A 16,954-nucleotide genomic window follows, 5' to 3' on the forward strand; every position below is an offset into this window, starting at 1 on the left:
CTGAGGACACTGCCCCATCGGTTGAAGAAAAGATGAAAAAGACAACGCCAGATACTAAAGTTATGTACTCACCATAATGATTCATCTCTGTTGCCCATTTTCATCGTTTTTCAACCTCCCGCCCTCTAACCCCTTTCCTACTTGGAAGATTTACATTTCAACTTCTAGTATGTCCTGAGGAATGTTGTCTTGTCTGTTTTCTTATAAGCTGCAGCCTTTCTCTTCCTATCCTTCTAGTCTAACTGGAATTTGATTTGTAATTAGACTGTCTTATTACTGACTAGTTTGTTATGGGCAGGATAATAAAGCTGAATAGAGGGCAAACTTGATTTGAGGTAGTCCAGGCTAGAGAGGGCAATTATGGTTAAGGGGAGGAGAACGTTGAGCTACAGAGCCAAAGTCTATGGAAGTAGCAAAAGTCAGACTCTATGTACTGTGATCACCATCTCTGATGTTCCCTCTGGTCTCATGTCTAGTACTCAAGCTGCCTTTACATAGGTTCATAGGTGTGTACTAGGCTAATGAACCTGGGGCCTTTACAAGCTAAGACCATAGAAGTGCCCTAGCATTGTGCCACCCGTCGTTAGTTCCCAGTGCTTCTATCAAGTAGAGCCACTGGAGTGATCCCCAGGGTGAACTTTCCATTTCCCATCCACTCATCAAGATTTCTCTTGAAGAGGGCTAGTAAGGTGCTCTGCTTGACATGTATGGGAAGTCTATTCCAGAGCATCGGTAGTCTCTGGGTTATGAACCTGTCCCTCCAGCATGTTCTGTTGATTGTGGTAATGAGGTTGAGGTCTCTGGAGCATGTGGTGCGGAGGGATTTCTTTAGATGTAACATTTCTAACAGAGCTTGGTCAGACATGGCTTTGTAATTCAAGCAGAGATTGCCTCTTAGCAGACGATATGAGACGAAGAATAGCTGGAGTTTTTTGAGTCTGTCCATGTAAGACGTGTTTAAAGCCTAGGATCCTCTACGTGAGTTACTTTTGTGGCTTCTCCAGCTGTTGCAGGTGTCTAGTGAGGTACACACCAAATGGGGCATTATACTTATTGGCCTAATGAGGGAAGAGTAGAGAGAAATGATGACCTCTTTCTTGCTGGACGCAAAACCCATGGTAATAAGATGTGCCACATAGAAGGATGTTCTGATCATAGTGGCAACGTGGTGGTCGAAGGAGTGTTTGCTGTCAACCTTTGTCCTCAGATCTCTTATAATGCCTTCAGTGGCCTCCCATCGATGTGGTAATTAGTGGGAACTGCGTTTTTCACAAAGGGGATGAAGACGCATTTTTTGGCATTAAGCTTAAGGCCATGGTTTCGACACCAGTCATTTGTCTCAGTGAGGCCTTTCTGCAGGATGTCTGCATCACTTGGGGAGTTAATAATGGCTCCCAGCTTGCAGTCGTCTGCAAATTTGGTCAGCCAGAGTCCCTCCGTGTTGGCCTGGACTTCTGAGAATTAGATGCCAAACAGGAGAGGACCCAGGACTGATCCCTGTGGGACTCCACTCGTGACTGGTCGGCATTCTGACTTGGAGTCCACTACTTTCACAATGCAGCTTTAACCTGTGCTGCAGTAATGCAGGGTGCCTGGCATTCTTCTGGTACTGAAGTTGGTCCTTTGGGGGGGGGGGGGAGTAAAGTTGGCACTGAATCTGTCGGCCAGTATGTTGGCAATATCTGTTGGCTCAGTATAGGAGGTACCATTATGCAGTAACTCACAGCAAATCTGGGTATTGCCATGGAGATTCTTGATATAACTAAAGAAGGCTTTGTGGTTGTTTTAAGTGTCTGCCACAATTCTGCCTTCATAGCTGGCTTTGGAGGTTTTGATGATGGATCTCAACTTTTTGTTGAGGCTAATCGGGGTATTTTTTCCTGTCTTGAGACTTCAACTTTTTCTGAAACAGTTTCTTCCTTCTGTTGTAGAGTTTATTAATGGCAGGGGACCACCAGACTGGCTTCCTTTTTTTGGAGGTGAGCGTCTTGGTTCTGTTGGTTATAGCTAGTTCCATGCATTTATGTACGTGTTCGTACAGTACATTGGTGTATGATTCAGCAGTCATGCATTTATTTTCTATTGGCATGGGTGCCATGAAGTTAGCCACCTCTGTTTTTAGGAGTCCAAAGTCAGCTTTGGAGAAGTTTTTCATGGTGGATACCTTTACGAGGGGTGTGGGTGAGATATGGATTTCCATGGTGATTAGTTTGTGGTCGGCTCTAACCAGGGAGGAATTGACTGTTGGTCAGTGTTGTGCTAGTTACTTATAAAAATAGTAAGTTACTATTACTAGTTAATTTTAAGTGAAAGTAATATGTTACTATTACATATTACTTTTGTAAAAAAGTTGTATATTACTACTACTACTAGTTACTAACTAAATTAACTAGTTGCTGTTACGTTACTTTTACATAAGTATAGTTTATCAATTCTCCTGTTCAGATTTACTCATAGTATTTGTGTGTGAGGAATACATGCTTACTGCACATGAATACGAGTGTATTAAAGTTGTACACACAGTGTTACAATAATGATGAATAGCATTGTAAAGTTTACAGTGTCCCACAGGCTAGTCCTTTATAGTCAGAGTCACAATTTAATACTTAAACCAAAGTACGCACAGCCAGCAACACAAGACCATAACAAGTTATAACCCATCAAATTTTCAACAATGTACATTAGGCTGATCTGCTAAAACTAATGCTGAGGATGGAAAAATGCTTACAAAAATGTGATATAGGTCTAATAAGACTGTTAACACAACATCATCAAAAATATCACTTTATATAGCTATTCACAATGACTACATGTTTTGTTGGCTTGAAGAAGGAGCAACTTTTCAAAGTGTTCATCGGTGAGTCTATTTCTTCTTGCAGTCAGCACTTGTCTTCTTGACTATAGAGTAACTATTGAGAGAAGATATTTCTCTGGAAGGGTCAGCCAGATGCATGTTAACCTGAGAAGATATGCTGACATCATTAGTTGACGTTGACTCTTTGAAGCTGTCTTCGGCAGTTAATGCAGAAGCTTCAGATGACCCATGTGCAGGTTCATCCAGTTTCTGCATGGCATCAAGGAGCAAGCCTTGTCTCTGAGTTTCTGCTCTTCACTGTCCATCCATCACAAACTGAACTGTGGATGCACTATGCTAGCCAGAATGAGCTGTTCACACTCCAAAAGGTGATTGAACCGAGCCTCAATGCCTTTAAGAGCATCAACTAGCGGCACATCAAGCTTCACAGACTGCCTGACTTCGGTCAACTTGTTTTTTAGGCATATAATGTTGGGGATCAAAATTCCCATGAAGATTTTCAGCTCTGACTGCAGGATGTTCGGAGCCATTGCCAGGGGCTACATTGCATGCACAAACTCAGCAACAAAGATAATTTCTGCAGGCCTGAAGATGGCCATTCCAATCTGTTTGCATATCTCATTTAGCACGCCTTCACCCCAAGTTGCAATGATGTAAATTCTCTCCAGCGTGTAGAAAGTGGGATTACATCGTGTTGGACTGGGAATAATCAATGCCAGATCATACTTATTTTGAGCCACCTCAATAGCTTGGGTGCTTTGACTAACCTTGTTCCAAGCAGCATAGCATTTGGCCATGGTGCTTTGCATGATCTTTGTATATTGTGCATCATTACAAGCAGATTCAGCATCTTGCACAGCAACTAGATTCAATGTGTGTGCTGCACATCTCGGATGGGGAGGCAGTGAATAGGTGTTCACACTTTGCCCTGACTGACTCAGCACGGCTGTCATGCTGTTGTAAATTGTTTCACCATCATCATCCTCATCTTGGGACAAAATGCTTGTAGTTTCAGATCTCTCACATTCCGAGAAGACAGTGAAAGCCTTTACAAAATTGCTGCCATTGTCAATAATTGTTGCACACACCTTTTGATCTATCTTGTACTTGATGGGAATGCTCTCAAGAGTTGATGCTATGAGATCATATGTATGCCTCCCATGTAATCTGCAGCATGACAAAGCAGCTGACTTTCTTTGAAGTGTGTCACAGTCGATCCAGTGGGCAGTGACACCAAAGAAACTATGATTCTGATGGGTCCAAATGTCAGCCGTAGTGTGCTGCATGTTATCAACATTAATGCTGGAAGAAGCTGCAAGCATGTTCATATCATTCATAAGCATATTCATGTACTTTTCTATAAGATCATATATCTGCCAAATCTCTGTGGTTTTGCATAAAGTTAAATCACTGTCTCAAAGCAAATCTTTCTCACTGCATCATTATTAACACCACACACAAGCTTGTCTTTTATCAACTCATATCTCAGATCACCAAATCTGCACCTTTTTGACTTGTTTCTCAAGTCAGTTATATATGCTGCAAAAGTTTCATCAGGCATTTGATCTCTTGTGTAAAGTAGTGCCCTTCCACTGTAATATTCATTTGAGGGTTGTACATTTCTCTAAATTTATTTAAGCACTCAGTCTTCCAACGTTTCAGCCTGTACCACAATATGGCAGTCTTCCCCCTTCCCTGCATAAACAGCAGGTGCATACACAAATTAATGTTCTCTCTCAGTGGCTTATGAACCAACTAAATTGAGCAGAATAAATGCTTTTGTATGTGCATCTTTATCAGAAAAAACAGCCTGTATGAAAATATCATATTCTTGCTCAAACACACTCCAGTTTTCAGCAATATTATTATCAAACACAAGCAGATCAGGTCTGTAAAATCCCTCTGCCATGCCAAATAAATGTCAAACACACACTAGATACTTTTAATTATATTCAGCTGTACAACAGACTCTTTGAAATAACTGTACTCTTTGAAAAGACCGTACTGTAATACTGCCCGTACTGCCAACACTTTGCATACTTTAGATACTTTTAATAGCTTTATTTAATGCGAAAAAGTAGTACATTGCAAAAAAATAGTTTTCTCTTTTTTGAACATTTTGTATGATTCGAATATTGTTTGAAATGTTTTTGTAATTATTTCAAGTACTTTTTTCAGTATGTCACAATTTTGAACATTTTGTTTATTCAGTAATTGGTTTGGAATGCTTTGCTTTATATTCATTGAGGGGAAAAATCATTTAAATGAGTTTAAGAACCTGGAAATATTTTCTGACCTGTTTACGGGTCGTGTGCGAGTTGTTTGAGCCGCTCTTGTATATTCCTCCATTTCTGACTTTGCGCCTCATGGTTTTAAGAAGCTTTGACTTTGGATGCTATTGTGACCACATGTCACTCATTGTGTGTAAACTTAAACAAACTAGCTAACTGACTGCCTTCTACACACATACATGCTTTTACTCCAGCTGCTTGCACAAAATGGCACTCTGCACGTGCTCAGTACTTTTTATGCATGTGCCCATGAACTACAGTGGCTTTAAAAGTACAACACACACACTATGATCTGTACTCCCTGTGTTCGAGGGGGTTTCCTCAGGAAGTTCTGGTTTCCTCCCACATTCCCAAGACATGCTGCAGGTGGATTAGACATTTTAAATTGGCCGTGTGTGTGTGTGTGTGTGTGTGTGTGTGTGTGTGTGTGTAAGTGCTCCTTCTGAAGAAGGCTGGGCACGGGACTGGCAACTAGGCAATGTAAACCTCCACGACCACTTGTTCTGCAGACTGATGATCCGCCATAGTGATCCCTAATGGGCACGGCTGAAAGGAGAAGAAGAAGACTAGTCTTTATAGCTAGGGAGTCGCAGATAATAATTAAACCAAAACAGCCAGCAGCACAAGACCTATAAAAATCTATCGCATTTTGTCAATTTCCAGCAATTAAAAATCAAAACCTGAAAAGAATTTTAAATAGAACATAAAATATTGTGAAGCCAAAAGTTGGTTGATCATAGAACCACTTGAAGAGTACTGCTTGGTGCAGTGGGTTGGGGCATCGGGTGCTGAACTGATGAGTTTGATTCCAACTGATGGTGGTATGAAGAATCAATGCCATTTATTATACTGCAAGGTAAGGATATGCCCCCGGATTCACTAACCTCCCATGCAGGACTAGCTTAGTTCTGCACGGAGGCGCCCGTTTCGGAGCAGGATGGCAGCGTGCCATGCATAGTAATGAAGGCGCGCTGGCCAAGCTCCTAGGCTTACACGGAGCATGTATGAATGCAGAGGGCAGAGCTCTCAGAATAAACACACCCCTGCAATGCAGAACAGCAAAAGCTGTTAAGAAATGAATGAGATCACACATAGGTGTCCTCATATCCCCACCAACAGACCCCCATGTGTACAACAGCAACAGGACATATAAATTAAAAGAAACCCATTTATATCTTCTAAAACTCTGATTAAAGCTAACCATAGGTGCGCGGGTGTGCCCATCGCTTAGCTATGGTTAATGTAGCTGAAATACCATACGGAGGATAAAAAGCAGGATATGTGCAAATGAAGCAGTACAGCAATATTGTAGTGGGCAGAGCGTTCGCCTCAGGAGCAGTCAATCCCGGTTAGAGTCCCACTGCATTACATTCTATTTCCATGTCAAATCACTATTATGATCAATATATTTAGTTTTATAACCTAATAACATATGTGTGAACTGGGGTAATAAGCTGTGTAATGAATGATAACCCCATACACCTGCCAAATGCACCACCTCCCCAAGAAGCAGTAAACTATTATTGTCAAAAATAGAGCAGTAGTAAGGATAAATAAGCATGAGTAAGCAGGTGCAAGTCTGTTTGCATGACAGGAAGCAGTGCTTACACAGAGTAAGCAGTAGTGAGGGTAACCATGTGCAAGGAGAAGTCACCGGAAGTTAGCAGAGCTTACCGTCGCGCAAACCCGCTGACAACTGTGTAAAAGTGCTTCAACCGCTCTGTATCCAACAAATTAAACAGTCCTTGCAAGGCTCAAACCCAGGAGCCTGCACACCATAGCCAATTGTATTTTACCACTAAGCCACTGCAGATGTACATAACTCTGATATGTCCACAAACAGAGCATCCAGCAATACCATTCAACATTACAGGACATGTAGCTAAATATGTAGATGTGTGTGTGTGTGTGTGTGTGTGTGTGTGTGTGTGTGTGTGTGCGTGTATATATGTCTATAATTAAATAGATATATACCTCTCCCTGTCTGTATTACATATGTATGTATATAGACATATATATATATATATATATATATATATATATATATATATATATATATATGTATATGTATGTGTGTGTATATACACAGGTGTATATATCTATGATCTGATACAGCACATAACAATGACATATGACCACAGGCACCACCAGTGGGGGTGAGGGGGCTCAATCAACATACGTGTTACACGTACCAATATCCCCCCAGCCAAACAGGTGAAACATACAAACAAGCACACAAAGAAAGAAAACAAGCCACTGCTTCCCAAACCACAGGCAGGATACAACCAGTGTGGGAAACACTGGACCCGCTAAGTCTAATCTAGAAGCAAAGACAAGAACATCCCTTACAGGACAGCCCAGACATTCTTGGGTATTTGGATTTCCGTCATTACACAGATTCATTAAGGCAGGGCACATATGTACTTGGACTACAAGGTTGGGAAAGCCTGATGATCCATGGGGCGAGACGGCGTACATGATAGGTCCTGAGAAGTGGAAAGTGGGCATTGTGTAGTGGTGCGGTTAGACCCGACCTGCACCCAGATAAAGGTTGAGTGCTGCGGAGGAGGAGCGGGGGGGGGGGGTGATGGGTATGAAATTATGGGTCGAGGTGTGTAGGAGTTGGATGGAGCGGTTGTAATCGGACCGCCTCGTGGATGTAAGCAATAGTATGAATTGGGCAGAGCAGTCTCCTAGTGAGCAGGCATTCCCGGTTCAAGTCTTACTGCAACACAGTCTATTTTAGATGGCAAAGCACATTATAACCAATTTTGTTGTTGCAAAACCCACTAAATAACACCAAATAACACATGGTTGCAGCTCCCTACTGTAGGCATGTAATCCATTCTAATTGGCATCACAGCTTATTATTGTTGTCTTCACCCCCACCCAGTTGAGTATCCAAATCTACCTCCAAATTCAGTGTATATGCACAACTGTTGCTGTAGAAGAAATGGCCAGCTATGGACTTTCCTTTCAGCCTTCCTGCACTTCCCTGGCTATTTCCCCTACTGTCTTTCCCTCTTTGTGTCCCTTTTTCACCACTTACCTATCAACCCGTTTCTTTTCGTTTGAAGTTAAAATTAGGTGACACCCTCTTCCCCAACTATATTGGCAAAATCTGGAACTCCCTACCCACATCTATTACCTCAGCTGTCTCAAAGGACACATTTAAAAAACACTTGAAAGAACACCTCAAGCACACTTGGATCTGCACATGCTCATCACCTGGCTAAACTCCCCCACCTTACACTCTATACCCCTACATCAACTACTGAAACTTAACACCTCTTTTTCCTGCCTCGCATATATATCCCAACATCCTGTAAACCTTCCCTATTGCTCCCCTACCAGTTATTCCCACAACCTAATATACAGTTACAACTTCTCCCCCTCTACCTACCTACCTACTTACTCCTTCACTCTTCTCTTCTACTCTACCACACAAGTATGGATTAACTAAATCTTAACCTGATTACTTGAGTGTATCCTATCCAGAACTGTTAAACTTGAATCTAACTTCACCTTAAACTGACCTTTGGCAACCTTCATACCTGACATGTAAACTTGAACTAAGCATGAATAATACCTATATGGTAAGTTAAACTAAGCATGAATAATATGTTAATTAGCTATGGTAAGTCTGTTACTCTTTATGAATATGAACACCTCTGTATTACTTGTAATGATTTAGCCGATTTTTACTGTGGAGCTTTCCTTCCCGGGCCTCCGCTGAAAATGGACAAGCATCCAGTTGGATTTTCCCGGTCAACAAATGTAAAATAAATAAATAAATTAGTGCAGGGGTAAGCGGGAGTAAGGACTTTTAAGCAGCAGTAAGCGGGTTTAAACCTGTTTGCGTGGCAGTAAGCAGTGCCTACACTAGTTAAGCAATGTGGAATCTAACTGAGTGTAAGAAGCCATAACCAGAAGTTAGCATTGCTTACCCTCGTGCAAACCCGCTTACAGTTGCTTAAAAGTGCCTTAGTCACTCTGTATCCACCAGCTCTCGTCCTGCCCAGCAACAAAATAATCTGCACTCCCAAGTTGCAAACCCCGGACTCTGCACACTATAGTCAATGAGTTACCACTAAGCCATGGCAGATACACATACAGCTGCTATCACAAACATATCATCCAGCACAGTCATTCAACAGTATAGGAAATGTATGCAATTATGTAGATTAATACGAGCAACCATTCGTACATTGCTCAAATACAGTATTTCGAGCAGTCTGTGTGTATCATAAAAACAGTTGCTGTCCAGTCATACTGTGAGAACAGTAGTCTTGCATAATACTTAAGAGAATAATAAAAAAACGGTGCACGTTGAGGGGTCATGTAGGCGTGCTACATGCTCAGAATGTCAAACCTGGGACGTCAGTTCCGCGGAACCGGGAGATGAGGTTGGGCAGGTGTGTGACCAAACCGCTGCTTCTCAAACACCTGGCAGGATGCTACCAGTGGGAAAAACAGTGTAGACTCAGCTAAGTTAATCTTGACCCAAAAACATCCGTCCCTGGCAGGACTAACCAAAAAGTGTCAGTCAGTCTGATGTTTACATGTGTCTTGAAAGATGAACAAGGCAAGGATCATATGTACGTGGACTAAACGCAGGAAAAGCCTGAAGACGCTTGGGTCGAGACAGTATACTGGATGAGTACCAAGACGTGGAGGGTTGAGACAGTATACTGGATGAGTACCAAGATGTGGAGAGAGGGCAGTGTGTGGAGGTGTGGTATGGATGAGCTAGCAACTGGAGAATGGATGGTTGCTGTGTATGTGGAGCTCGGGGGAGGGGGAAGAACCATGGATATGAAATTATGGAAGATATAAGCAAATGAAGAAGCACAGCATTAGTGTAGTGGGCAGAGCATCCGCCTAATGAGCAGGCATTTCCAGTTTGAGTCTCACTGCAGCACAGTCTATTTTACATGGCAAGGCACGTTATAACCAATAGTTTTGTTGCAAAACCCACTAAATAACATAAATTTATGAACTGGAGTACTGCAAGAAATGCGCATGTGAAATATCAGTGTCTGACTGAATAAGGCACTAGTAAGCAGGTTTAAGCACAAATAAGCAATAGTAAGCATATGTAAGCATCAGTAAGCGGGCTTAAGCCCATTTGTGCGGCGATAAGCAATGCCTACACTGGTTAAGCAAATCTGAAGCTAACAACCCTGTAAACAGATGTAACAGCAGGATAGCAGTGCTTACCTGCGCGCAAACCCGCTAACAACTGCTTAAAAGCGCCTTAACCACTCTGTATCCAATGTCCCTTGTTCTGCCCAACAACAAAATAAACAGCCTCTGCTAGGCTCGAACACAGAACCCCACACACCATAGCTAAAGTGATTTACCACTGTCATGTCAGATATACATAACCCTGATGTATTCAAAACATATCAACCAGCCCAGTCATTCAGCAGTACAGAGAATGTATTCCAACATGTAAGTGTATGTGTGTGTGAGTAAATATATTAATATCTAAACAGGTACATGTCAATATATGTAGATATCTATAGAAATATATACACACACATACATATATATATATATATATATATATATATATATATATATATATACACATAGCCACACATCTGTAGATAGCAATGGTAGATTGACAAATATGTCCACATAAATCGTTAATGGGGTGAGAAGCCCCAAACAATATACGTCATGTACGAATAGGCATACCCCCCCACCACATCCAAACACGTCCACCCTGCAATACACTAAAGTGTTACAGATCGCATAAGCAGGACCTGACATGATATGTGCACAACATGTAAACAGTACTACAACCCACCTGTATGATGTCAGGCTGGTATTGGTAACATATCATGCAGTACAGAGTGGCTCCCATAGGAAATGTAAAATATGGAAGCTATCAACATCCCCAGGATGCATATACACAGACACATAGATACAGATACAGTTTTAGATATATATATATATATATATATATATATATATATATATATATATATATATATATATATATACATATACTTGTGACTACACAGACACACGCAGAGATATGTGCAGTAAGATTCATATGTAGACGGTGCACACAATATGGAACAGCCACTATGCCTACAGTTCACACCTGAACAACTGGACACTATATGGGCCACCCATACAATTACAATCGTCGCCTGCAACATATACCCACAGAGAGGTCATAATAAAAACACCACACACAGGTTTGCAGAAATGGAAAACCTTTATTTGTGTACTATTACAGTTCTATATGCCATGTCATATAGCTGTGCAGACACTGACATCCATATAAACAGAGTAATACAACTGTGAAACCGTGATACTAATGCAGTAGTCTGGAAATGTTCACAACTGTCGCTGTCCAGGCCAATGCCTTCATATTGTACAATAGTAAAGCCAGACAGGGCCACAGGATACCAAACAGTGAACAGTATGTAATACAGGTGTATAGTTCAGCAGCCTCCATCTACACTCTGTACAAATTCTGTAGGTGTTGAAGACTTCAGTTGGCCAAATGCGATGTAACTGTTACATAACAAGTCATAACGGACACCATCACAAGCACACTGACAAACAGAACAGTCTTGTATGGCAGGAGGCAATAGGCCTGCATTAACCCAGTATATGTAAGTAATGTAAATATAGGTGAAGTATATGGTACTGTACATGCAGATGCCTTAAGGCAGCTCACCCCTGATACCCCCACAATCTGCAACAGCCTAGGTCAGTTATGGTGCATCCCCCCCAGACTCAATACTATAGGCCCATATACCACTTTTACATACACTGACCTCTGGAGTACATAAGGGCACACATGTATTCTTTTGGTGTAGCCCACACATATGTGGCCCCAGCACCACTATATTGTGTGGGGGATACAACAACAGTGGACCAATGGCAGCAGTGGCAGTGTGATATACACACAGCCCACTACAGAACAGCCCTTGACAGCATGTCCTATGTGCAGAGCTTGGTATGTAGGTGGAGGACAGAGGCTGGAACACAGGCCCATATGTGGGAAACTGTTACCATACACTAAGCAGGTTGCAGGTGTTACAGGATAGTCTGCAACCTACCCTTAGCCAGGGAATTGAGGTTAGAAACATAAATGGATGTAGCCATGTACTAATAGCACTCAACACACACACTGCCAGTGACATATCTGATACAGGACCTGTGTGGTGGACAGACAAAACATGATGGGCACACCTCTGGCCACCAACAAGATAGGCCCACAGTTGAGAGCTATGCAGACAGACTGCATTCCATGGTAAACTAGTATGTACACACACACCCTGTAACACCAGTACTATACAAAGCATAACACAACTCTACTCACATTCTGTCTGTAGTTCTGGAACCTCCTACAAATATGTAGCTGGCCTAAGTGTGCCGGTTCCCCTGGAAGAGGTACTGCTACCTGTTGTCTGTAACACTGATGCCCACACACAGGAAGGATGTCCATCACACAGGAACGGTAAAGAGACCACCCCCACATGATGTAGTGATTTATTGTAGCTGGTTGCCATAACAATGGTAATTGGAAGTACTACACAGTAAGCTGTATGCAGTTAGCAAGTGTAGGACACTGATTGGTGCAGAGGCCATCACCTGATCAGGTGCATCACCTACTAAAGCCAGGCTGCACTCTACTCCAAACAGCTCAATCCTGTCACAGGATAGAGAGAGCAAGCAGGAAAAAAAAAATAACGGGAATAAAAACACGCAAATAACATTTACAGCTGAAAATGGACCCAGCTACGCAGCTGCCAGGCAGTAATACATACTTCCCACAACAGGTATGTGAAGTATATGTACATGTATTAGAATGTTGTACTTGGTCCATAGTACTGTGATAGATGTGGAATGCGTTATATGTGCCAGCAAGTGGTGTTGTGGTGATGGTCAGCTGAACAACTGCTATGCGCTATAGTGTTTGTCCCTGTGGGTTGAGGGCCATAGCTGTTAACTGTGCAGGTCAAAACTGGCAGACAGGATGTAAGCGACCATAGTGTTTGTTGTGTAATGGGGAATATGCATATGACGTGGCCAATAGCTGGTGGTGGAAGTAATGCCAGTATGATGGACACGTGGTAGCCACGGACAACCACTGGCAGAATACCCAGGTGAGTCTAATGTAGCATGGCAGAATGCCATAGGTATGTAATAGTGTTACCTGCAAATAGGTCCCACATATACCCCACCAATGTCAGGCTGTGTCCATATGTGGCACTTGTCTGTGTTGTAGCAAGGCAGAACAGTGCAGCTGTGCAGGGAGGTGTCGTGAAATTGTGGAGCTGATGAGTGAATGTACCCCACATATAGGTATGCATATGTGTACATATGTCACAGATTTAATATCCAAGGATAAATGTATATCAGCATGTATGTCCAGAAATGTACATATGCCCATGTGTAGACATATATATGTGCACATATATATGAAGTCACATATATCTACACACATATAGATAAATACCGATATGCAAATGTCTACATTTGTAGAAACACACAAACCGATATGTATGGAAATACATATCCCTATATCACTACCACAGTGATGTGTGCTATGTACGAGGCAGCAGCACACATAGCAATACAGACATATCTACAGCTGGCAGTGTGTGCACCATGGACGGGTATGTCACATGTTAGTCCCATCCTAGCACCACAATGCCTCCGCCTGTGAAGTATGCAATGTGAATATGGGGAAGTATGGCAGATACATGGAGGTGGTCAGGATTGGTAGATACAGAGGACAGTTTACAGGGGTGGTATGTGACACATGTGGTGGGTAAACACCATGGATGGTGTGTGTGTGGTCCATGATGTGGACGCCCCATGGTTACAAGGCTCCCACCAACTGCCACTCACAACAGCAGTCCACGTCCTGAAGGTTCCAGGTCTGGTGGCTGAGCAGGAGAAGCATGTTGGCCATGTGAATGTGTACTGGGTGCCACAGAGTGATGTAGCACATCCCACATGTGTCTGTGATGTCTGGTATGGAACCGACTCAGGACCTGAGCTCAGGGGACAGGAACATGTTGGTGTATGCCCTGAGGGGGGTGGGCCAACATCCCCTGGATGGCTCCACCTGATGGTATTGCTGTAACAGTACACGAGGAGGCCCCAGGTTGGCACACACATGTGATGTGGCCAGGTATCCTGGTCAGATGGGTGTGGAGAGGTTGATCGGCTGGCCAATGGAACATATACATGTGTCACTGTCATAGCGCATATGTTGGTAGTAATAGTCTACACAATCCTGGTACATGTCCAACAGCATGCATAGAACCCCCCTAAAACACAGACTGTCAGATGTGCAGCAATCTCAGAGCAGCCATACCACTGGCATATATGTAACCATAGTGGCCCTGACAATGGCATGCAAGTGAATAGTCTGTAACAGGCCAGCAGTGTTAGTGTCCACACAGGGGACATGGCTACAATCACATAGCAGAAGGTGTGGTACACTATACAATCTCTCCAAACAGTAGTTAAGCTGTGGCCATACTTAATGAGTTGTGTGTGTATAGTCTGTTGAAGCTGATATGGTGGGGGGGGGGTGACAGAGATGTGTATTATGAACTGTGGCAACATTGCCATATGAGTCGCTTAAGCCTGTTCCCATCGTCATGTTTTTCTGGCACGATGGCACACATCAGGCTGCTGGCATATTCCACGGAGGAGAATAATGCAATCATAAACCACCTGGTTCTGCACTACCAGGTCCTGTTTGGCAGGACAGTACGGGAACAGCAGGAGCAGACCACCCTGTGGAACAATATCGTCCATAGGGTCAATGATGTTGGCCTGCATAACAGCAGTTATGAGCAGGTCCAGCATCATCGCAGCGACCTGCTTCACAATGCCCGTCGCGTGCTGTTGCAGTCCGGGGGGGATCACCTTGCCACAGGGGAGGGCCATGCCATCCATTCCCCCCTGACACGTGTGGAGGAGCTCCTGGCCAGCCTCATGGCACCTGCCCGTCCTGAACACCATCAACCACTGGACCCCTTCGTGGAGGTGGGTGTCACCTACACAGCAGCCGTGGAGCATGCAGGTAATGACACAGGGCACATCAGTAGTCCACTGTTGTGTAAATATCTGCAGTGGTACAGGTTGATCATGCATATATGATATGTCATACAAATATTGTGTTGCTGCATTGTTTTGATAAACAGATGTCCAGATGTGGTAGTATTGTTTGAATTTATGGTTGATGTATGGTAGTACTGCACCCAGTCTGTAGCAGTGCCACAGGTGTGGCCACTGACATTGCATCTCTCACCCACTTATATAGGTCCCTCCTGGGTAACAGCAAGGCAGCAGCCTGAAGCTGGTGAGTATGCCCTGTGTAGATGCATGCCAACACACCTGACATGTAATGGTGATGTTATATTCCATGCACACATCTAACACACCTAACCTGAATGCATGCTGTACATGTGCATGTTTTGTTGCTGTGAAATGCATGGTCTCATAGGGGCAAACATGATTGGGTATTGAAAGGGTATGTCACACACCTGCATGACAACTAACATCCTGTCATTGCGGAATGTGTCCACAGGGGGTAACATACTGTTGGTAGACATGGCCTACAGTAATGACATGTTCTGGACAACACCTATATACAGTGCATCACCAGTGTACATACCAGTAGGGCAATGCCAATTGCTGCTGAGATGCACTATGGCATACGGCATTACAGTAGTCCACATTATCAGCTGGCTCTAAGCTGCAAAATGTAGTGTGTAGTGTATGGGACACTGCAAGCTGACACATGTGTAGGGCTTACCTGTCATGCATCTGCATAAATGCTGAGGGGTGGTCTCAGCATGAAACACCAGTGCACTGCAACAGGGATCCTAAGGATGGTAGGAATGACTCTATTTGCATATAGGCAGGTCCGGGACCTGTGGCAGCCGTAACCCTACCCACACTGCAATAGTGACGGCATTGTGTGAACACCATTGGATGTGCACATGAGTGGACTTTGCAGTCATGCAGAATAGGGGGACATGTGTAGGATAAGCTGAACATAACCTGGCAATTGCGGAAGGCCCACGCTGGTATAACCCTGCCATGAGCAGTGACTGCTGTAGTACACACAACAAGAGGTGTGATAAACCATCATGGTAAGGGTGTGCACACATATCCCCACATGGTGTGTATGCATTGTGGTCAGCAGCCGCACACCTAACACAATCTGTAGACGCTGCATGTGAATGTACACGACATATGTTAGATACTGGGTGTGTGTACAGCTAAGATCCGCAGTGCTGTTGTCCCATGCCAGATCACGGATGTGCGTGTAAAAGCAATAAAGATGTGTACACCCCCCATAGCCACGGTATGCTCTGATGGCTGTCAGTGTAAGCTTTTCTGCAGTGGCCATACATGGTCTGTTGATGTTGACAGCTGTAAATCAGGCATCCGGGATTCACCAGTGACAGCAGTCCACATATCATCCCAGGTATGTGTTGCTGAAACACATAGGGGCTGTCAGAGGTACAGCTGGCATAACGGTACTACACATTCTGCAATGGGTTGGCCACGTGTGAGTTGTGCACAGTACATGGCAGGGTGTTGAACAGGTGCACAGCAATAATGTGTACATGGGTACTGAGGTGTCTAGGGGAAGGGGCATCACCTAGTCACAGCATGTGCATCATGCGCATGTATACTGCTGCTAGCATGGTGTGAGTATAGCCGAACTGCATGCTCTTCTGTACAATATGTTCTGCATGTTGGCAGATGGGTAATTGGAGGACTGTGTGTATGATCATTGTGCAACCTCACGTGTGTGTGTGTGTGTGTGTGTGTGTATATGTATGTG

General features: G+C 43.5%; 1 protein-coding gene across 3 annotated transcripts in view; it reads left to right on the forward strand.

Moving 5' to 3' along the window:
• Nucleotides 1-16,954, forward strand: part of AP3M2 (adaptor related protein complex 3 subunit mu 2) — a 767,971-nt gene that overhangs the window by 22,285 nt on the left and 728,732 nt on the right. Inside the window, exon 2 of one of the 3 annotated variants that reach the window (XM_044082989.1) lies at nt 15,419-15,457. The exons of the other annotated variants lie outside the window; for them this stretch is intronic. The gene's annotated coding sequence lies outside the window, so the exon portion shown is untranslated. The remainder of the gene's footprint in view (nt 1-15,418; nt 15,458-16,954) is intronic. 3 annotated transcript variants of the gene reach the window in all.

This window comes from Protopterus annectens, chromosome 9.part0, assembly GCF_019279795.1.
Source record: "Protopterus annectens isolate FY-2018-M chromosome 9.part0, PAN1.0, whole genome shotgun sequence".
NCBI classification, from domain to species: Eukaryota; Metazoa; Chordata; order Ceratodontiformes; family Protopteridae; genus Protopterus; species Protopterus annectens.